This window comes from Poeciliopsis prolifica, unplaced genomic scaffold (assembly GCF_027474105.1).
Source record: "Poeciliopsis prolifica strain line A6 unplaced genomic scaffold, Auburn_PproV2 SCAFFOLD219, whole genome shotgun sequence".
In the NCBI taxonomy this organism is placed as follows: Eukaryota; Metazoa; Chordata; class Actinopteri; order Cyprinodontiformes; family Poeciliidae; genus Poeciliopsis; species Poeciliopsis prolifica.
The window spans coordinates 117,501-142,500 of record NW_026562594.1 but is presented as its reverse complement, the minus strand read 5'-3'; the positions used below and the strand labels follow the sequence as shown (position 1 = coordinate 142,500).

At 49.7% G+C, this 25,000-nt stretch overlaps 1 pseudogene; it reads right to left on the bottom strand.

Moving 5' to 3' along the window:
* LOC129357027 (receptor-type tyrosine-protein phosphatase mu-like) overlaps nt 1-25,000 on the bottom strand; it is a 42,116-nt pseudogene that overhangs the window by 6,365 nt on the left and 10,751 nt on the right.

The following is a 25,000-nucleotide window of genomic DNA, read 5'->3' as shown; positions in this document are numbered from 1 at the left end:
AAATTAAAGACGCAAATGAACAAAATTGAATTCATTTTAAATATCAGAAAGATTAAATGCAGTAATCGCATTCCTTTACTGGATTCGGTGAAGAGGAAACGAAGCGACCTGATGAGGTTTGAGTCATCATAACTGCTTCAATATCTTGTAGTTTTTAGCTTCATTAATGCTCTGAGCGTCTTGTTCTTCCAGTAAAAACCTTTTATAATCTTCGCTAAATGATTAATCAATGTCTAACTTAGTTCATGAGATCAATTCATCAGGTTAGTGTGACTGATCATTTCAGCCGCTAAAGCTCATCTTCATGAAGAACCTCCAGAACCTCTTGATAAAAACCACAGATGGATCAAACCGATCAGAAAGTCATTAAATCATCAGAACCAGCAGAATCTCGGTCAGCTCCATGTTTCATCTCCAAACCGTCACCAAATCTGCTGACAAATCCGTAACAGCACCCCGAACGCATCATCCCCCCAGAATCAGTCCAGAACCAGTCCAGAACCTGTCCAGAACCAGTCCAGAACCTGAGAGCAGACCTGCAGCGAGGAACTCACTCAGACTAGCATCAATGTGAATAATAATAATAATAAATCAATAAGTGAATTGATTCTGATGTTGAGTGAACCTGGAGAGGAAACCAGCATCTAGAAACTGTGAATGATAATTATTATTGTTAAAGTGAAGTTATTGGTGGGTCGTTTGTTCTACATATCAGAGTAATTACTCCATAAACATCTTTCACTCTCAATCTATTTTTAATGAGCTGAAAATATGCATTATTTATGGAAGCTAAATATTTTATAACTCAGTGTGTTATCAGTGACATGAAAATAAATGGACAATAAAATCTCCAACATTTCAGAACCAAACCCAGATAATAACAACAATAATAATAATAATAATAAACAGAAATCATAAATAAGAGGGAAGAACCGCAGAAGTTCTGTGACGCACCTGTTTAATTAGCTAGCTAATTGCTAATCACATCCTGTCTGTTGTTTGCACACATTAAATCAGTGTGTTGTGTGTGTGTGTGTGTGTGTGTGTGTGTGTGTGTGTGTGTGTGTGTGTGTGTGTGTGTGTTCACCCAGCCAGTAAGCAACAGCTCTGAGAACTAATGAGCGCAGCACTAATGAAGCAGGCTGCCTTAACGAGCTCACCGTTGGCCATTAGCCGCCTGATGAGTTAGCTTAGCATTAATGGCCCAACATTGACCTCCTGAAGAGACGAGGCGGCTTGCAGACCAGCCATCCATCAGGTACCTCTGGCTTCACTCACCTGCACATTTGGTCCTGGCTCTGAGCGGCGGCCCGGGGTTTCCCGTCCCTCCTTCCAGGGGCCTGGTCAGCAGAACGCTGATCTCGTACTCTGTGTCTGGGTCCAGGTGTCCGATCTTGTGGGTGGGCTTGTCAACAGGCGTGGTGTCGATCAGCATCCCCGCCGTCGTACGGTACTCCACCTGGCAACCAGGACAACATTACAACCCGGCAACTACACAAAGCAGCCTGTTCCCCTCCTGGCCTGTGGGGGCGCTGCACCAACAACCACTGCAGGAAACGACACTAAAACCTCTGAGGACGCTGAGAGCAACTTCCTGTTTCACCAGATGAACCAAGATGGAGGCGTCAGAGTTTAGTGATTTCTCTTTAGTCTTTGGCTGAAGACCAGGAGCCATTTCTGCTGCTAGCGCTAGGCTAGCATGTTAGCTTTGGCTGTATTTATCCAGAATGCCCTGCTGTAGTCCACTTCCTGCTTTTGGAGCGCTCTCTGGGCCGCTTGACGTTCACGTTCAAGCTGAACCCAGACCAAAGTTTGGAGGACCAGAGGTCAGAGGTCACTGGTCACACCTTACCAAACAAACCAGACTTTGAAGAGAAAAATGGACTCACATTGAGTTAAAGCAGACTGGAGCAGGTTGAAGATCTGCTGAGAAGGCATTATTACACCATGTTCCAAACTATTATGCACAGCAGATTTTCTACACATTTTACAGATTATAAAGATCTGCAAACAGTCATTCTGTGAATGTGCAGCATTAAATGGTCACATTTATTAAAATCTAGAGCTATTTCAATCAAAACAGACAGAGTTACATGTTAACATAGGACCTTCTCTGGTTTCACTGCACAATTCTTGATCCATTGAACTTGTGAGTTTGCAGAAAGTTTCTGCTTGAATTTCTCTGCATGATGTCAGGAAACCTTCCCAGAGCTGCTGGTTGGTGTGACCTGCATCCCGCCCTCACATCTTCTGCTGGAGGAAACTCCAAAGGTCTCAATAAGGTCAGAGGTCAGAGGATGGTGACACACAATGAGTTTCTCCCCTTTCATGCACCGCAAGTCTCTGGAGGATCCTCCACCTTGAGGCTCCAGCAGCTTTAATAACTGTTTTCTGCTTTAAGGTCATTTCAGCAGCTGATCTCTTGATCCCAGGAACCAAACAGAAACTTTCCTTTAGTCTGTAAACCATCTTTGTTCTCAATCAGCCACGAATCTCTTCCCAGTACGATGAAAACGCTTCAGTTTCCCTTAAATATCTCATGTTTTCATAGCTTGTCATGCGGCTCTACTCTCTGATGGTTTCATCAGCAGAGATCGTTTCTCCTCCCATGCTGGAATCCTGATGAATAATGTGGAACATCCTTAGATTTCCATTAATGGAGCTAAACTGATCAAGCAGCTCTCAGAAATGAATTACAGTGACACACAATACCATCTATAAATTTAATGGCACAAGAAAAAATGTCGTCTTTATGACACTTAAATCCAGTTTGTAGAATAATTTGGAACAAGAAGTAGAAGCCCACCTTCTACACCGAGGGCTGGAAGGCTAAGAGCCGTTGAACCGTCTTCAGAACCGTCTGAAATATTTCTAGAACCTCGCCAGCCGATGTTTACAGGAGTTCAGGGCCACAAGGGGTGGATGCATCCAGAACAACCATGGGAACATTTCCTGAGATCTTCTACAACCTTACAGGTTCTACTCCTCAAACACACCAGAACCTCGGTAGAGTCCAGTGAAACCAGGACGGGCAAACACCAGACTCCTGTGTTGGACCTGCTTGCAGGAACTCTCTTGAAGGATCTTGGACTGCATCTGGACCTTACATGAGGAACCACCGACCCTTCAGACCAAACAGACCTCAGGAAAACCACAGTACATCAGCAGAGAACCGGAGAACCTCCTGACCCGTCCCTGAGGGGTCCAGAACCTAAGTTGATGACTGGAACCCACTCAGACCTCTGGACCCTCCCGACCTGCAGACCACCACAACCAGAACTCACCTCTCTGTCGATAATGGGTCCGTCTCCGTTGATGGAGTTGGCGTTGAGTTGGATCCAAAGGTAGGTGGCGCCGACCGCAGTGAGCTGAGGTGGGGCAATTGGTACCGGTGGTTCTGAGAGAGCAGGAAATCCAGGATCAGTCCAACATACACACACACACACACAATCCTCAGGGTCTCACTGGCCTCTTAGCGAGGGGGGAAAAGTTAACGAGTTAATTAATATTCGTGACCTTCGGCAAATCACAGCAGACCTGGATTCTATTACCCAGAATCCTCAGAGGAGCTGCTCCACTTCCTCCTAACCCAGTTTGAAGACACACACACACACACACGCATACACACCCACACACACACACACACCCCTACACACACACACACACACACACACACACACACACACACACAACCTTCTACATTCAGGTTTAATCCTTAAAACAGTCAGACAGGTAAAAGCGTCCAGCAGCCAATCAAAGGTCAGGACTCACGTTTAACTGTGAGGTCAGCATAGGAGGACACGCCCACGCCTCGATCTGATTGGATGATGCAGCGGTAGCGTCCCGAGTCGCCTTTGGTCGTGTTCTTCACGTCGAAGATCGCCACGTAACGCCGGGGGTTCACCGACCTGGTCTCCTTGGCAATGGCCTGCCGACCCCCCATACCCTGCGACCCGGAGAGCGGCGGTGAGACAGGAAGGGGGTTGGCAAGACCATCGCTGTGGGCAGACTCACCTGCAGGTAGAGCAGCAGGTGGCGCTGTGGCTGGCCATTCACCGTGCATTGGAAGGAGGCCGTCTGGCCAGCGTTCACCTCCACCGCCTTAAGGTGTAGCGGGTGGGGTGTGCTCACTGCACAGGGAGGTCAGAGGTCAAACACTGAGCCAGCAACACAGAGCAGACACACCTGGAGTCACACGGGATGACTGCCTCTGATGGTTGTGGGGATTTTTCATTGATTTCTACAGCCTGACTGTTATCCCAACCCAACTCAATTCACACCTTAGTGCTACATCTGACCCTTGACCCAAAAACCTTGACCCAAAAACACTGTTTCACCTTGAAGGGACCAGGACCCACACCCACACCCACACACACACCCACACCCACACACACACCCACCCACACCCACACACACACCACACCCACACCCACACCCACCCACACCCACACCCACCCACACCCACACACACCCACACCCACACACACACCCACACCCACACACACACACACACCCACACACCCACACACACCCACACACACACATCAAAAACAGGGCAGCCTCTAAACTGCGGCTTCCTGGATGAGCAGTGAGATAAACAGACACATGGATCAAAGTCCATGCTAATCAATTTATATTTTAATGAGCTCCCCTGCCTACACTCACATGCACGATCGACACAAAACACACGTTTTGACCTTGTTTTTAAGATGCCAGTAGAAATTTTAACATTATTATTCGATTAGGTACCCAAACCTCGTTAATCAATTAGAGACCTGCTCTGGTAAGGGGCGGAGCTTGCTGTCATTTTGTGTGTGTTAGTTTGTGTGTACACTTACTACACTGGTGTCCCTGCAGAGTGATGTCTCTGATGGCCAGGACTCCTCTCTGCCCGGTGCTCACCGCCTCAAACAGAACCTGGAAGACACCAGAGGACAGTTGGGACTCAGCAGACCAGCTGGAGTCAATTTGCTGAATTTTATGGCTAATGAAATGCAGCTTCAGCGTTTAAGCTACAGGCTAATTTTCTCGTCGCATACTTAACGTAAAGTGACAATTATTAAACCATTATGGACTACAAATTACAAACAACTGCTTCATTAACCTCTGTTCTACAGTGAGGCGTTAGCGCTAAGCTAATATATGTTCCCATGCAGGAACCTCAGGAACAATTTCCATTTTATTAATGTCCAGAGTCCAGTGAGAGAAATCCATCGTAGCCAGCACTGAACCGGCAGCACAGAGTCCCACCCCGAGGCTCACAGCAGCTAACAACTCATTTTAAACACATTTCTTCTTCCTGTTAACAGTTTTATTGGAATAATAATAATTATTATTATTGCAGATTGAAAATCAGATAGGCTTGAGAATGTTGGACACTTGGACAGAGACGTTCTAGTTCAGCTCAGTGTCCACACTGAGCCATCCAGAGACGTCCTGATCCACTGTCCAGGAGACACGTCCATCGTTTCTGCCAGAACTGAGACCTTGTATCTCAGCAACATGTGAAAGGACAGACATCTCTCAGGTGTCTCCAGGTGTCCCTGTCCAGCCACATGTCCTCTCAGGCTTGGGGACAAACAGGAAGCTGATGATGGACCAACTGCGATCTTCTCTGGGAATGTGGACACATTCCATGGTCTTATCGTCACGGAAACCGCTGCCACACTTCCTGTTAGTGGCAAGAAACAGGAAGTGCTCCTCCCTGCATGTTTTCCTCCACTTCCTGTTCCAGAACTCTTCCTCTGCTTCTCTCCATCCTCCTCCTCCTCCTTCATTTACTCCGTCACTAATGAGGAGGATAAGCTGTTGCCATGGTGATGCAGCTAATTAGCGCGCCTCACTGCGATGATGGTGCAGCACTTCAAACACCTGCATGTCTGTCTCTGATTGGCCGGGAACCGGAGACCAAACCAGAGGAGACGATTCAGAACATATACAGGTTCTCCAGGGGAGAACCGAGGTCGGGACCCGGTCCATATGGACCAGGCTGGGAACCTATTGATTCCCTTCAGACTCAAAGGGAATCAATATGGAACCCAAAGCAGGGACGTATCTTTGTGCTGCAAGTCGGTGCAGCTCAAAGATGTGAGGAAGAGAAGGGTTCTGATGCACCACAGCTATGTGACCTTCATGTGCTACGAATACAAACCGAAATGTGAAAGTCTGACTCAATGACTTAGGAGATACGTCCTGATACGGCTCCTCAGATAATAGCACCTTTTGAAAATTAAACCTTTTAGCAGCTATTAAACACACTAAGAGTTATAAAGACGTTCAAACATCAGCTGTCTGGTTCATCAATAAAGCCTCCCCTGCTAGTGGGCGGGACAACGCCTCCTCTGCTAGTAGGCGGGGCAAAGCCTGCCCTGCTACTGCACTGGGTAACATTGATGCTACCAGGTGTGTCCGTGTTTTACCTGGTAGTGATTGGGCCAGAAAGTGGATACAGCAAGCTCCACCCCTTTCCAGATGTGGTAGGCGGGGCCAGAAGAGTTAATGACCGGAACTCCCAGAGGGCTGCTGTTCTCTGTAGGTAAAACAGACACACCTGAGCGCTCCACCCACACATCCAGAGCCCTGCCCACAGACAGCCCCGCCCCCGACGTACCTGTAACGTAGACATTGAGTGTGGCAGGCGCTGCCCCCTCACGGCCCCCCGCCTGGTAGAACTGGAAGCTGAGGCAGTGCGTGTCGTTCTCGCGGAGTGGCGGGCAGCAGCAGGTGGGCGCGCTGGCCGCTGTAGCGACCCGATGTGTTCACAAACAGGAAGGAAGAACCTGGAGGTCACCATGAAGACAAAATAAAAGTTACAACCAGCACAAAACTTTCAAACTAAAAGCCTGAGCTACAAAAAGACGACGGCGAACAAAAGCAGAAAATCAATAATTCATCTGCAGCACCAAGACACAAACTGCTGATTTAATTGGAAGACTTCAGAATAAAAGCCCCCGCTGCCTGTGAGCGTGCACGTGCACGTGCACACCCTCATTAGTGTGCATTGACGCTGCCGACCTGACTACAGCTGTCAGTCAGACGCTTCGCCGCTGCAGGTCGCTTTGCAAAGTTTCTGTGAAATTTAAATCGTTCCCACTTTGTAAACTCGCTGTGTGGGTTGAAGGGCGTCTCCATGGCAACCGGAGGAGAGCGCGGCCTGCAGCGCGGCGACGTCTCTGGGGCTGTTAATCCTGTTGCCCCAGAGACAAATCTCGCCTGGCCAGAAGTGGCTGTGATCCCATCAGTCCAACAGATTAAAGACTGGACCCGTCTGGACCAAGAACCAGAACTTGTATGGATATTTATTTTGTTTTACCATTATAATAATTATGAATATTATTACTAAATAAATTTGGCCTTTGACCTGAATAAACCTGAATCTATTTTTAATAATCATATCAATAAACTTGTTAATGAACCGAGTCACTGTCATATGAAAACAGAACTGCTAGTGGGCGGAGCAAAGCCTCCCCTGCTAGTGGGCGGAGCAAAGCCTCCCCTGCTAGTGGGCGGAGCAAAGCCTCCCCTGCTAGTGGGCGGAGCAAAGCCTCCATGGTTCTGGGAACAGAAAAAGATGTTTCTTTACATCGACTGGGTTCTGGACCACGGGGGCACCCTCCAGATTGGGTTGGAGCGGGTTCTGTCTGACCAGGAAGTAGATGGTTTTCCTCTCTGCAGGAATCTGTCAGTGTTGAGAAGCGGATCGACCTCCAGCCTCAAACAGACGATTCTTCAATCTGAGACCGATTGACTGGTCCACCGCTAACAGGACTCAGTGTGTGTGTGTGTGTGTGTGTGTGTGTGTGTGTGTGTGTGTGTGTGTGTATGTGTGTGTGTGTGTGTGTGTGTCAGCAGATCAATAGCCCTTGAGGAGAATCGATTGGAAAAACAGGAGCTTTAATCACAGTGGAGAGAGGAAGAGGAGGACTGATGAAGAACAAAAGCTTTGGTTCTGATGGTTTCTAATGGGTTCTAATGAGCATATTCACATGTAAATGTTCTGGTTCTGATTGATTCCTGAAGACCGGGTTCTGTCCCTGTGGCTTGGTCCAGCCTGTTCAGCCCAAATGCTGAGAGAGTTCTGCTTGGTTCTGATCCGGTCCAGAACCCTCAAGTGGTTCTGAAGGAGCTGCAGGTGGACCCTTCTTCATCCTACGAAGACCTCCGTTGTCGGCGGTTTTGTGACCCGGTCGACCAATCAGAGCGGAGGATGAACAAACACTAACAGTACCTCCGTCACCTCCCGCCCCTTTCTCACCTTTCGGCCAATCACAGCTGAGCCAGCTCACTCTCCCTCTCTCTCACACACACACACACACACACACACCACACACACACACACACACACACACACACAACACACACACACACACACACAGATGGAGGCTAATTATTACCAGAGTTGTATCAAGACGTGAGGAGAGGCAGCTGCAGCGCATTGAAGAGATTTACTGACACACACCAGCAGGAAGTGTGTGTGTGTGTGTGTGTGTGTGTGTGTGTGTGTGTGTGTGTGTGTGTGTGTGTGTGTGTGTGGTGTGTGTGTGTGTGTGTGTGTGTATCCTGCCTTCCTGCTCTCAAGGATTTATTTCAGAGCTGATTGAAAGTTCACATTTCTGAAAACATCAAACTGATCTCCAGTTTAAAGGTTCAGTCCCACATTCATTCAATACACACTGGTTCCAAAACCAGTATGAACCAGTAAAGCCTTCATGAACTGGTGATAAATAAACCAGTTAACCCTTCAACCTCTGACTAGTAACCAGTTATCTAACAGTCAGGAACCAAACAGCTACTAACCAGTGACCTACTGACCTGGTAGCTGCTAGCTGATCAACCATAAACTAGTTAAACTCTTAACCAACCTGCTGCTGAGGCAGTCAGCTGGTTAACAGACATCTAGTTTTAACCAACCCGCTGCTGGTTGGAACCAGTGGTAGTTTAGGCGGCGATGGGCGGAGCGCCTTGTGTTTCCAGGTCATGACCTCTGACCTGGTCATGACATCAATGTGTCGAAGTCAGCTGGCACTCAGTGTGCAGCAACAGGGGGGGAGGGGCAGCAGAGGTCTAGATCCAGACTGCATGAAGACACCAAGCCTAAAGAGACTCAGACCCAACAGAACCACAGTTCTGTTGGTTCTGTTGGGTCTGAGTCAAAGAGACGATCAGAAATCTGATTTCAGTTACGATCAATGATTCCTGTGAAAGAACTCAGGCCTGAGGGGAGGTCACAGAGAGGTCAGGGCCCTGAGGGGAGGTCACAGAGAGGTCAGGGCCCTGAGGGGAGGTCACAGAGAGGTCAGGGCCCTGAGGGAGGTCACAGAGAGGTCAGGGCCCTGAGGGGAGGTCACAGAGAGGTCAGGGCCCTGAGGGGAGGTCACAGAGAGGTCAGGGCCCTGAGGGGAGGTCACAGAGAGGTCAGGGCCCTGAGGGGAGGTCACAGAGAGGTCATCATCTCTCTGCAGAGCCGACCAATCAGAACTTGATGGGAGGGTAAAAGTCTACGTTTTGCTGTGTCCAGAACAACAGGACTAGTCTGGCTGTAATGTGTCTAGTGTAAAGTTTGGTGGAAGGAGGACCTTGGTCCATTTACAGGAGTTGGGCTCAGTTCGTTAGGAAAAGAACTCTAAGGGCCTCCTGCGCTGGGATGCAGACGCCTCAGAGCAGCAGACGCTTCTGGCTCTACAGGAATGACATTCTGGCTGGGATGCTGTCAGGGGGCGTGTCCAAACAGCAACCAGGCAAAGAGGGTGGAGCCAGTAGCCAACTGTTAGCCTGAGCTAACCAGCTTCTAAAGTCACTGAGACAATGCAACAATGCTCTTTGGCCTGAACATGGAAATAATCACCAAAGCAGCAAATACAGAATAAACAGAGCCTCAGACAGGGACCAATGTGTGGCAGAACTCAGTGGTTCTGACCGGTTCTGGACCCGTTAGAGAACAGCACAGATCACAGTAGCCAATGGGGAGGCAGCGAGCTCTCGCCTGATTGGCTAATGTCATTCTGAGGCGCTGCTGCTCGAGCTAACCCCACATTCAGCAGCAGAATGTGCAGCAGCGTGCCGACACGCTGATAAACCAACAACTCACACACACACAGTGTGTATTATTCTTAAAGAATCAACTTCTTCCTCTCTGTCGCTCGCCCTGACTCACCTTTAAACACTGTTTACCTGCAGCTGTGTGTGTGTGTGTGTGATCTGTTTTCATTTAAAGCCAGAACGTGTGTGTTTGTGTTTAACTCGCTTTAACAGACACACACACTGAAAAGTGTTTTTGACCTCCAGGTCTCTTTGACACAGAAAGGCATTGTGGGAGTTATCACACGACGCACAGCCAGGCCGAGTGTGTGTGTGTGTTTATATTTGCCTTGCAGCTTCACAGAGTGTGTGTGTGTGTGTTTGTTGTGTACAGCTGGCAGTGAGCTGATAACAGGCCTATTAGAAATATTAATACACCCTGAACCCACAGAGACACACACCAAAGGCATCCACGGAGCGGGGTGTGTGTGTGTGTGTGTGTGTCTGTGTGTGTGTGTGTGTCTGTGTGTGTGTGTGTGTGTGTCTGTGTGTGTGTGTGTGTGTATGTATGTGTGTGTGTGTGTGTCTGTGTGTGTGTGTGTGTGTGTGTGTGTGTGTGTGTGTGTGTGTGTGTGTGTGTGTGTGTCTGTGTGTGTGTGTGTGGTCTGTGTGTGTGTCTGAGTGTGTGTGTGTGTGTGTCTGTGTGTGTGTGTGTGTGTGTCTGTGTGTGTGTGTGTGTCTGTGTGTGTGTCTGAGTGTGTGTGTGTGTGTCTGTGTGTGTGTGTGTGTTCCCTCTGCTCATTCTGATTGGAGCCAATCAACTAAAACCCAGAGAGGTTTCCTCTCTGGGTTTTAGTTGACAGGCAGACAGAAGGACCACCGGACCGGACCTGAGCAGAACCTCACTGAAAGGTTCCCAGGTCCAACCTGGACCCTGGGGTCGGGTCAGTGCTTCCCAACCCGATCCCGACCCGGTCCAGACCCAATCCTGACCCGGTCCAGACCCGGTCCCGACCCGGTCCCGACCCGGTCCAGACCCAACTCCGGTCCAGACCCGGTCCAGACCCGGTCCAGACCCGGTCCTGACCCGGTCCAGACCCGGTCCAGACCCGGTCCAGACCCAACCCCGGTCCCGACCCGATCCCAATCCGGTCCCGGTCCTGCATGCAACAGGCCTTTCCTTGCTTCAGTCCAGCTGATTTCAACTGCTGACTGATGAACAGGTGTTGGTTGAATCAGGACCGGGTCGGACACACTGTCTACAGAACCAATCAACATGGCTGGAACTGGTTCTATGGCCTGCAGAACCGGGACCAGGTCCAGCATCGCGACCCGTCCTGCGTTCTGCGTTTGTTCTGGTCGGCTTCAGCAAACGTGAATGGAACCTGAAATATCAGAACTGCTGAGAGATCTGGACCGGAGCAACGACAGGGAACCGGTCTGAGCCTCTGGGTTCTGTTTCAGGTCGGATCCGAGCTGTGGAGGGTTGGTTTGATTTAATGTCCTGCTCAACGCTGCACACATCAGCCAGGTTTGTGTGTGTGTGTGTGTGTGTGTGTGTGTGTGTGTGTGTGTGTGTGTGTGTGTGTGTGTGGTGTGTGTGTGTGTGTGTGTGTGTGTGTGTGTGTGGACAGAAGCTGTCTGGTTGTTGGGTTTGGCTGCAGTTAGTCACAGGGTGAAGCAGGAAGGAGGCGAACCCTTCCTCCTCCTCCTCCTCTTCCTCCATAACTCACAGTGAACAGACTCTAACTGCCTCCGCCCTGTGTGTCCTCGCTCAGCCTGTCTCTCACGTGATTGGCTCTGTGATTTAGGGCTGCTGCATTCTCATTCGTCAGCAGGTTAACCTCTGCGAGCGTGAGACAAACGGCGCGTTGCCGGCGTTATCTGCCCTGCTCATTGTGAACTCCGGCTGTCCGTCCATAACTCAGGCAGGAAGTGCGGCAGGTCAATAGGAGATAAGGGCGGCGGCGGCCAAACAGAGAGCCGGCGAGCGTTAAAGCCACGGTTCGATACTTCATTACTCCGACAACAAACCTGCAGGAACAGCAGTGTGACCGCATGACGACTGCACCACTTCACCTGAGCTTCGTTAAGCAGCTAATTAACTCCATCACCCGACGGTGTCCACATTCATGACAACAAGAAGCACTAGAACCAAGAATCCTGAACAATAAAAGCTCCAGGAATCATTTTCAGGAGAATCGCTGAAGCAACCATGTCCTCCAGGTCAGGAAGACGGGAATGTTCCAGAAACAAGCAGTTACCATGCCGATGCAGATGATACACAGCTCTATGTTATGATGATACCAGGTGACCTTTGACCCCATCCAATCACTGAACAGATGCTGAGAACAGATAAATGTGTGGATGAGACAAAAGTTTTTGAAACTAGAGTTATTAAAGTGGAACGATCCAGATTCGTAGATCTAGAGTTACATCTAGAGCAAGGCTGACCTCTGACCTCTGACTGAGGTCAGAGGTCCAGTCACATAAAGCCGGTTTCACAGTGGACCTTTCAGCAGCTGCAGAACATTTACAGAACCAGAGAAAATCGTCCAGCTTTGGTTCCTGCAGCATCTGATGACAAACCAACATCCAGAACCTGCAACTGGAGATCTGACTGAAACCAGGATAGAGACACCACCCGGTTTACACCACCCGGTTTACACCACCCAGTTTATACCTTCTGTTTCTACACCACCCGGTTTACACCACCCGGTTTACATCGGTTTAAAGTTTACACCACCCGTTTCTACTTTAATCTACTGCTGGTAGTTTATAAATCACTGAATGGATTAAAGTTCTGCTGCTGGCGTCTGACCAGAACCAGGAGGTTTCAGGTCCAACCCGGGTTTGGGTTTGTCAGCTCGTCTGTGTTTCTTTGTGTTGCTTCTGGCTTTTTGTGGGTTTAATTCTCCTGCCCATCGTAACGCTCTGCTAAGAAAGTCTCTTTGCTCCAACAGGAAGCCAGACGTTCATGGACCTGTGACCAGGGTGTCCAGTCCGGGTTACATGTCTCTGCTCCACATGGTCCAAATGCCTCTTCAGCAACTCAAAGTTCTGCAGAAGTTCTGCTAATGAACCTTCATTGGACTCAGGTGTGCTGAACCAGGGAGGGATTAAAGACATGCCGAAACTCTGGACACCACCGTGTTACATCAATAGCAGGAGAAAAAAGCTGCATGCTGCACAGACCTGCTTCAGTTTGACACAGTTAAGCAGCAAAACCACAAGATTTATGAAAACATGTTGGAAAAAGAAGGTCTGAGACGGGCTCCCTGAGGAACTCCACCTGGAACCCAGCATAGCGTACCTGCAGGGATCCACGGGTTGCTGTTGGGCCGCCCTCTGGTGTCGCCCTGCTCCAGTCAAAGTGTCCTCTTTGGATTGGACCAGAGTGCAGTCTGGACCCTGACCGGCCAGGCACGCTGAAAAAGAACCAGAAACATCTCGGTCCACGGTTTGATCCACTGTGAATCCGGACCCAACCACAGGTTGGCTCTGGCTCCATCAGAACACGAGTTCTGATGTCTCGAAACATCAGACCCAAAGATCTGAACTAAACTCAGAGTGTGTGTTGAGAAACGAACTCATTTAAAGCACAAAGTGTTTCACAAAACCTGAAACATAAAAAGCAGCAGAATGAAGGAAGTTCCGGTGTCAGTTCTACATGTCATCCTGAATCCGACCCGCCGGGAGCGAAGCCGACCCGCGGGAGCGAAGCAGTTGAGGACAAACAGCCTGAATGAGACGTTTCCCTCCAAGGTGACCTGGTCCACCCTGCAGGTGACCCGGTCCACCTGCGGTGACCCGGTCCACCCTGCAGGTGACCCGGTCCACCCTGCAGGTGACCCGGTCCACCCTGCAGGTGATCCGGTCCACCCTGCAGGTGATCCGGTCCACCCTGCAGGTGACCCGGTCCACCCTGGAGGTGACTGCTGTCAACACACCTGTCTACTTCATTACTTCTGTCAGTTGGTTCAGTGACAAACTCATAGAGGGACGCCAACAAGTTTGTCCATGTGTGTTACTGAGCTAGCGTTCTTCGATTTTACTTTGACTAGGACACAGTCCTCTTCAGCTTAAGCTCTGAAGGAACTGGAGTTCTTGCTGCCTCAGAGCTTAGAGGGACGACAAAGAGTTCAGACTCTCAGCATAAAATCAGAATTAACTCAACTTAGAGGAGTTCTTCAGACTGAACTGGTATCAGTTCAGTTACTGGGCAGTTTATCTGACCACCAGCAGGCCGGGCGGTGGACGGAGCGGAGATCGGACCGGATCCCCGAACCACCGTCAGCAGCATCGCCGGAGTAAAAACACATGGATCAGAACCAACCATGTGAGGTTCGGTGGGTTGGTACCGGTCTGTTCCACACCTGCTGTTGACCTTGAAGACAGCAGAACCTGCTGCGTTCCAGGACCTTCTTTGGTCTGCAGATGTTCTCCAGTGTTCCCAGTTGTCCATTCAGTCCCTCAAGTTTGGTGTTCTGGTTTGTCCAGTTTCTGCAGTTTCTGCAGTCAGGCCGCCTTCGCGCTCGCCGCCTTCGCGCTCGGCAGACGCAGCAGCTTGTAAACATGTCGTTCTTCAGAGGAGGACGGTTCCAGTTCATTACCATTTCCCAGCATGCTCTCTGCCGGCTCCTCACACTCATAATAGATGGAAGCCTCTCCTTCCTCCCGACTCAAAGATGTCTAAATCCCTCCATTCATGCCGGCACACACACCCACTCTGAGATGGTGGTGGTGGTGTGTGTGTGTGTGTGTGTCTGTGTGTGTGTCTGTGTGTGTGTGCGTGTGTGTGTGTGTGTGTGTGGTGCTGACTCCTCGTCAGCCTCTTCAATGTAATGACTGCGGGTGTGTGTGGCCGTCATCTGAAAGCCTTGACATTAAATAGCTGGAAGGCTCATTTTCTTCCTTTGTAACAGAAGGCGCATTAAACACACACACACACACACACACACACACACACACACACACACACACACACACACACACACACACACACACACACACACACACACAAGATCATCCCGCTGGGCAGTGTTAGCTCGTCAACAGATACCAGACACAATCTGTTTAATCTGCTTCTATGAATTTGCATCCATATAACAAACTGAACACACACACACACACACACACACACACACACACACACACACACACACACACACACACACACACACAACGCCCAGCGCTGCCTCAGGAAAAGAGAAACTAATCTGAGCCTCTGAGTTGCTGAACAGCAAAGATGAATCTGGACTTGATGACATGAAGCTAAATATAATCGTCAACTGAGCTGCTCCATTTGGGACAGAGGCTGGTACCGCTGGTTCTGCTGGTTCCACTGGTACCGCTGGTTCTGCTGGTTCCACTGGTACCGCTGGTTCTGCTGGTACCGCTGGTTCTGCTGGTTCCACTGGTACCGCTGGTTCTGCTGGTACCGCTGGTTCTGCTGGTTCTGCTGGTACCGCTGGCTCTACTGGTACCGCTGGTTCTGCTGGTACCGCTGGTTCTGCTGGTTCCACTGGTACCGCTGGTTCTGCTGGTTCCACTGGTACCGCTGGTTCTGCTGGTTCTGCTGGTACCGCTGGCTCTACTGGTACCGCTGGTTCTGCTGGTACCGCTGGTTCTGCTGGTTCCACTGGTACCGCTGGTTCTGCTGGTTCCACTGGTACCGCTGGTTCTGCTGGTTCTGCTGGTACCGCTGGCTCTACTGGTACCGTTGGTTCTGCTGGTACATGTGGATCATGTGGTTCTGCTCCGTCTCCTGTCTGTCAGTGGACTTTTTCCCAGAAGTCCCGTCCTCCATCTAGCTGCAGTTTGCTAACGTCAGTCCGGCAGCCATTTTGTTTCCAGAGAGGAAATCCTGCCAAGCAATCAGACAGGTTCAGACTCATGATCTTTAACCTTTGCAGCCTAAGAAGCAGCGTGTGGGTTTTTCCTCAGATGTAACTAAAAGTTGTAAAACGATGATGCTGTATCAACCCTCTGGACGAAGTAATAAACCTCGATCCTGATTTGTTCAGAATTCTGCAGAAGGAACTTGCAGGTTCCCAAAGATGCTAGCTGCTGATGCTACTTGTTGATGCTAGCTGCTGATGCTACTTGTTGATGCTAGCTGCTGATGCTACCCGCTGGTGCTAGCTGCTGATGCTACCAGTTGATGCTAGCTGCTGATGCTACCTGTTGATGCTAGCTGCTGATGCTACCTGTTGATGCTAGCTGCTGATGCTACCTGTTGATGCTAGCTCCTGATGCTACCTGTTGATGCTAGTTGTTGATGCTAGCCACAGGTGCTAGCTGCTGATGCTACCCGCTGGTGCTAGCTGCTGATGCTACCTGTTGATGCTAGCTGCTGATGCTAGCCGTTAATGCTAGCTGTTGATGCTAGCCACAGGTGCTAGCTGCTGATGCTACCTGTTGATGCTAGCTGCTGTTGGGAAGGAGGAAGCAACTACTGTTGCTCACAGCGTTGCAGAGAATTCATTCATCCATTTATGGATCTGATGGTGGATCAGCCGGTGTTCACCTTGATCACCAATCTGCTCCCCGGACCGGGCCGGATCGGACCAGACTGGACCGGATCGGACATACTGGTTCTCTTCATCGCTGGCTGGAGCCATTATTATACGTGAGGATCAGGACCTTGACCTGGTCCTGGTTCTGGGTTTCTGTAAACTGGGCCCAACCCACTGGGTACCTGTCCTGGTGTTAATGGAAGGCTGGAGACGTGGAAAGGTCAAAGGTCATGATCAGTTTCTCTCATCGCCTCACTAGAAATGAGACAGAAATGCCTCCTGGGAGAAGTTCTGATGGAACCGACCCGAGGGAACCGACCCGAGGGAACCGACCCGAGGGAACCGACCCGAGGGCAGCGATGTCCCAGAAGGCGTTTCTGGGACTCTGAGGTTCTGGTGTTGGTCCAGTTGATGCTCAATTGGTTCTGATCTGTAGCCAGACTACCGGGTTGTTCTGATCCAGACCCATTCTGACCCGACCTTCTGGGTTTGGACCCAGTTAGTTCTCCAGAGCTCTACTGAATGGTTCTGTGGTTCATTGTCCTGGTCCTGGTTCTGGTCTGGTTCTGTTTCCCTTCAGACTCAGAGGTTCTGGTGTTGTTGGTGCTGTTGCCATGGTTACAGAAACCTCACCGCATCAATCCTGATGAAAGCATGTGTTGAAACCCGAGGAAAGGTCGTGACCTGCGACCTTTGGGAGAGGAAAGGACGGGACGCTGTGGGCCTGCTGATGTTGCCATGGAGACGAGTGTTTCCTGCAGAGCTGGCGCTCAGGCGGAGCGTGACTTTTTCCAGGCTGTGTTTACTTCCTGTTGCGATGGAGCTGGAAGGTTTTTTCCTTCCTGCCTGCTGCAGACAGCTGGCTCTGCTCTCCTCCACAGCCTCACGGCTCCCATAAAGTTGTGGAGCTCAAAAACCGACGCCACGCCTGGAACGCTCATCGGGCCAAACTGGAAGGACGACTCGCTGTTTCAGGTGGATGGTAGCCTGATCTACTGCTAGCAGCTCCTGCTGCAGCCTTACAGAGCTGCTAAAGGCAGTCTGGTGGCCGGGTTTAGCTGTGAGCCTGGGTTAGCCATGAGCATGGGTTAGCCATGAGCTTGGGTTAGCCTTGAGCTTGGATTAGCTGTGAGCATGGGTTAGCCATGAGCATGGGTTAGCCGTGAGCATGGGTTAGCCGTGAGCCAGGGTTAGCTGTGAGCTTGGGTTAGCTGTGAGCTTGGGTTAGCTGTGAGCATGGGTTAGCTGTGAGCTTGGGTTAGCTGTGAGTTTGGGTTAGCTGTGAGCATGGGTTAGCCATGAGCATGGGTTAGCCGTCAGCATGGGTTAGCCGTGAGCCAGGGTTAGCTGTGAGCTTGGGTTAGCTGTGAGCTTGGGTTAGCTGTGAGCATGGGTTAGCCGTGAGCATGGGTTAGCCGTGAGCCTGGGTTAGCTGTGAGCTTGGGTTAGCTGTGAGCTTGGGTTAGCTGTGAGCTTGGGTTAGCTGTGAGCTTGGGTTAGCCGTGAGCTTGGGTTAGCCGTGAGCATGGGTTAGCCGTGAGCATGGGTTAGCCGTGAGCCTGGGTTAGCTGTGAGCTTGGGTTAGCTGTGAGCTTGGGTTAGCTGTGAGCTTGGGTTAGCTGTGAGCTTGGGTTAGCTGTGTGCTTGGGTTAGCCGTGAGCCTGGGTTAGCCGTGAGCCTGGGTTAGCTGTGAGCCGGAATTAACCATGGCTCTCTAACTAAGGTAGCTTCATGAAAACCAGGAAACGCTTTATTAAAACTGATGTCATCCATCAGTACAGAACCAGGGTACCAGGTTGTGATCACCAAGAACTCACTCAGGACGTATCGGACCGGATCACGTCTCTGTGATGACACGTTCTCATCAGAAAATTGATTCATTTATGCTTTAAAGTGTCTCCAGCTGTTCTCCAGTCCAGCAAGCTAAACTCAGTCGGGTATCAGGTTCTAACAGTCGGCTGGTACCGGTCCACCTCAGGAAACCATCTTGTTTAATCCAGAACGCTTCAGTTCCAAAGTCTGACCTAGGACTTCAAGTCCTTCAGAGCCAGTGACCCGGTCCGAGTTCTGACTCGGAAGAGCTGATCCGTTTCAATCAGAACCAACCAGGACCAAACTGATCCAGCAGCTCATCTATCAAATCCTATGATTTAATCATTGTAAATGAAGGAGATCCAATTTGTTGGGTCTGACACACACACACACACACACACACACACACACACACACAGACACACACACAGACACACACACCCACACACACACACACACACACACACCCTCACACACACACACACACACACAGACACACACACACACACACACAGACACACACACACACACACCCTCACACACACACACACACACCCTCACACACACACACACACACCCACACCACACACACACACACACACACCCTCACACACACACACACACACACAAACACACACACACAGACACACACAGACACCCACACACACACACAGACACCCACACACACACACACACACAGACACAGACACACACACACACACCCACACACACACACACCCACACACACACAGACACACACACACACACACAGAGTCTTGTTGTTCTACGGTCGCCAGCGTTGGATCACCAGCTGAATGTTAATGACGAGCTGGGCTTCAGAACCTTTCGTCTAGAATCAGGTTCTGTAAGCACCGACCCGCCTCCCCCAGCAGAACCGGGTCTTTTCAACAGGTTCTGCTGGGCTGGTCCGGCCAAACAGAGCAGACTTTAATGAGAGGACAGCTGGACGAGAATAAGAGAGATTAGACAGTTTCAGATTAAAATAATCCAGATTATGATCTTCAAGATGAAATTTAAACCCAAAGAAAGAAACAGACGTGTGTCCCAGAACGGGGTCGGGGTTCCAATGCGCCGGTGAAACCCACGGAGCAAAACGCCTCAGGCTGAGGCCAAAACAATCCCAGCTTGGAGCAGAGCAGACAGGAAGTGAACGAACAGGAAACAGGAAACAGGAAACAGGAGGCAGCTAACAGCGCTGAACTGAACTGGATCCAACATGGAGCCGAAACCAACTGAACCTCCAGCAGCAGAAACTCCACAAACAGAAACTCAGACTGCCTTGCTTTGACTAGGACACTCAAAACATCCATCATCTTGTCTGTCCATCCAAACCAAAATGATAAAAAAAGAACCTGGTTGTCTTTGGTACTGTGGGTTGAAACCAATCGATGCTTTCTTACTGTCGGCTGGTTCTGATCCAAACGAACTGCCTGCAGAACCTCAGAGAATCAGTTCAGACGGCGGCGCAAAGGTTCTGGTCGGTTATTCAAGAAGAAGCAGAACCCTGAAGGTTGGAAACTGCTCAGTCAGCTCCTGAGCCGCCGACACTCTCGACCCAATTGTCTGGGTGGAACCAGGCTCAGCTAACGTGTCATGTGGCTAGTTAGCCGTGAGCTAACACCCTGGGTCCTGACAACTGATTGGACAAGACATGATGACAGCCAGATTATCAGCTACTGTGTTGAACAGTAGCTGTCCAACACAGGGACAGAGAGGAGACGTCCAGTCGGGTCCGGGTGTAAGTTCTGCTGGAGACAGACTGAAGGACCAAGGTCCAAACCGGACTGAATAAACTAAACTGAACTCCGTCGCTATAAACTGGCTCTGGAGCTCTGTGTGTGTGTGTGTCTGTGTGTGTGTGTGTGTGTGTGTGTGTGTGTGTGTGTGTGTGTGTGTGTGTGTGTGTGTGTGTGTGTGTGTGTGTGTGTGTGTGTGTGTAAACTGTGATCTCCAGCAGGAACACAACCAGCACACCAAGCTAACTCGCCTGCGGCCAAACATGAATTATGCAGAACTCAGCCTGCTGCCTCTGGCTGTGTGTGTGTGTGTGTGTGTGTGTGTGTGTGTGTGTGTGTGTGTGTGTGTGTGGTGTGTGTGTGTGTGTGTTATCCGGCTGCACTTGAGGCTGTCTGCATGACGGTTTTAGAATAATATGCTAATTACTAATAATTACCCTGTAACATACACACTGATTATCTGACCCTCCTCTTCCTCTTTCTTCCTCTTCCTCACTCTGGCTGCAGCGCCTCCAGGCGAGGAAGAGGAGGAGGAGGAAGAGCATGGAACGGATCGGTTCTTGAGCAGAACTTTCTGGTTTTTGTGAAAAGTAACAGATACCGACCAACTCGGAACCGGAACCAGATGTGATTTAGGTTCTGCTGGAGGTTTCTGCTTGTGCGGGGCAGCGGGCCAGAACCAGATGAGGAGAGACTCGACCTGCTGTGGGTCCAGAACCCGAACAGAACCGCACCAAAACCTCTATAGGAACCAATCAGAGAAGTCCTGCTCTCCTTCCTGACCTTTGACCTGAGAAGGTCACCTGCAACTAAGAGAAAGAAACTGGGCCGGTCCATCAGAACCAGGAAGTCGTTAGCCTCTCTTAACCCGGGCCGGTCCCAGGGGTTCCGGTTGCCATGGCTAAGCGGGTCGGTTCCGCCCGGCTCGCCGTGACCCAGAAACTCAAAGACGTCTCGGTCTACAGAGGTTACAGAGCGCGCTCAAACTGACCCGCAGGCAGCGAACGCACCGCGCTGCCTTCACTGCCTCTCTGGACACAGAAACACAGTAGGTTCTGCACATGACCCGCTTCTGACAGAGACTGGACCGAGCCCGACCAGAACCAAACCCCTTCATCCAGTTTTCTGAAGAAAAAGTGAGAAATGAGACTCACACATCAGAACCGGGTCGAACACACAGTAACACACAGTAACACACACAGTAACACACACACACAGTAACACACAGTAACACACACAGTAACACACAGTAACACACACACAGTAACACACAGTAACACACACACAGTGACACACACACACAGTAACACACAGTAACACACAGTAACACACACAGTAACACACAGTAACACACACACAGTAACACACAGTAACACACACACAGTGACACACACACACAGTAACACACAGTAACACACAGTAACACACAGTAACACACACAGAACACACACACAGTAACACACAGTAACACACAGTAACACACACAGTAACACACACAGTAACACACACACAGTAACACACACACAGTAACACACAGTAACACACACACAGTAACACACAGTAACACACACACAGTAACACACACACAGTAACACACAGTAACACACACACAGTAACACACAGTAACACACACACACAGTGACACACACACACAGTAACACACAGTAACACACACACAGTAACACACACACAGTAACACACAGTAACACACACACAGTAACACACAGTAACACACAGTAACACACAGTAACACACAGTAACACACACACAGTAACACACACACAGTAACACACACACAGTAACACACAGTAACACACACACAGTAACACACACACAGTAACACACAGTAACACACACAGTAACACACAGTAACACACACAGTAACACACAGTAACACACACACAGTAACACACAGTAACACACAGTAACACACACACACACAGTAACACACAGTAACACACACAGTAACACACAGTAACACACACACAGTAACACACAGTAACACACAGTAACACACACACACACAGTAACACACAGTAACACACACACACACAGTAACACACAGTAACACACAGTAACACACAGTAACACACAGTAACACACAGTAACACACACACACACAGTAACACACAGTAACACACAGTAACACACAGTAACACACAGTAACACAGTAACACACACACAGTAACACACACACAGTAACACACAGTAACACACACACACACAGTAACACACAGTAACACACAGTAACACACACAGTAACACACAGTAACACACACAGTAAACACACAGTAACACACAGTAACACACACAGTAACACACAGTGACACACACACACAGTAACACACAGTAACACACACAGTAACACACACACAGTAACACACAGTAACACACAGTAACACACACAGTAACACACACAGTAACACACACACAGTAACACACACACAGTAACACACAGTAACACACACACAGTAACACACAGTAACACACACACAGTAACACACACACAGTAACACACAGTAACACACACACAGTAACACACAGTAACACACACACACAGTGACACACACAGTAACACACAGTAACACACAGTACACACACACAGTAACACACACACAGTAACACACAGTAACACACACACAGTAACACACAGTAACACACAGTAACACACACACACAGTGACACACACAGTAACACACAGTAACACACAGTAACAACACACAGTAACACACACACAGTAACACACAGTAACACACACACACAGTGACACACACAGTAACACACAGTAACACACAGTAACACACACACAGTAACACACACACAGTAACACACAGTAACACACACACAGTAACACACAGTAACACACAGTAACACACACACACAGTGACACACACAGTAACACACAGTAACACACAGTAACACACACACAGTAACACACACACAGTAACACACAGTAACACACACACAGTAACACACAGTAACACACAGTAACACACAGTAACACACAGTAACACACACACAGTAACACACACACAGTAACACACACACAGTAACACACAGTAACACACACACAGTAACACACACACAGTAACACACAGTAACACACACAGTAACACACAGTAACACACACAGTAACACACAGTAACACACACACAGTAACACACAGTAACACACAGTAACACACACACACACAGTAACACACAGTAACACACACAGTAACACACAGTAACACACACACAGTAACACACAGTAACACACAGTAACACACACACACACAGTAACACACAGTAACACACACACACACAGTAACACACAGTAACACACAGTAACACACAGTAACACACAGTAACACACAGTAACACACACACACACAGTAACACACAGTAACACACAGTAACACACAGTAACACACAGTAACACAGTAACACACACACAGTAACACACACACAGTAACACACAGTAACACACACACACACAGTAACACACAGTAACACACAGTAACACACACAGTAACACACAGTAACACACACAGTAACACACACAGTAACACACAGTAACACACACACACAGTGACACACACACACAGTAACACACAGTAACACACACACTCTCACATTGTCTCCAACAATAATCCTGACTGTGATCAGGGATTTGGACCCAAACACTAATCACACACTGACATCTCTGGACAGGATTAGACCCTCTGCAGCTGTGTGTGTGTGTGTTGCTGTGTGTGTGTCGCTGGGTGTTAATCTCAGGAAGACATGCTGACTTAATCTTGTGTTGCAGGAATAATTTGCTTAATCTGAGAAGCATCAGGAGCTCCACTGTTGTCACGGTAACGGTCACATGACCCAACAAGGTGAGCCACCAGGACGGCTCCTGACATTAGGTGGGCTGGGTCGGTACCAGCACCTGGACTTACCCGGGTCGGTTTTACTCAGCAGATCAACCACAGAACCAGAACCATGCCTTTATGGGTCACACTGCAGTCCAGACATGCAGAGGTTCTGGTGGTTCTGGTTCCTCCTGACGGTCTGTTCAATAATGTACTTTACAGCTAGCGCCTCCAATCTGGACCAATAAAATAAAGACTAACCGGCTGCCGTAGCAGCTAACGGTCACTCTGCCGTAGCAGCTAACGGTCACTCTGCCTTAGCAGCTAGCGGTCACTCTGCCTTAGCAGCTAGCGGTCACTCTGCCTTAGCAGCTAGCGGTCACTCTGCTGCAGCAGCTAGCGGTCACTCTGCTGCAGCAGCTAGCAGTCACTCTGCCTTAGCAGCTAACGGTCACTCTGCCTTAGCAGCTAACGGTCACTCTGCCTTAGCAGCTAGCAGTCACTCTGCCTTAGCAGCTAGCGGTCACTCTGCCTTAGCAGCTAGTGGTCACTCTGCTTTAGCAGCTAGCGGTCACTCTGCCTTAGCAGATAGCGGACACTCTGCTGCAGCAGCTAACAGTCACTCTGCCTTAGCAGCTAACAGTCACTCTGCCTTAGCAGCTAGCGGTCACTCTGCCGTAGCAGCTAACGGTCACTCTGCCTTTTCAGCTAACGGTCACTCTGCCTTAGCAGCTAGCGGTCACTCTGCCTTAGCAGCTAGCGGTCACTCTGCTTTAGCAGCTAACGGTCACTCTGCCTTAGCAGCTAACGGTCACTCTGCCTTAGCAGCTAGCGGTCACTCTGCCTTTGCAGCTAGCGGTCACTCTGCCTTTGCAGCTAGCGGTCACTCTGCCTTAGCAGCTAGCGGTCACTCTGCCTTAGCAGCTAGCGGTCACTCTGCTGCAGCAGCTAGCGGTCATTCTGCTGCAGCAGCTAGCAGTCACTCTGCCTTAGCAGCTAACGGTCACTCTCCCTTAGCAGCTAACGGTCACTCTGCCTTAGCAGCTAGCAGTCACTCT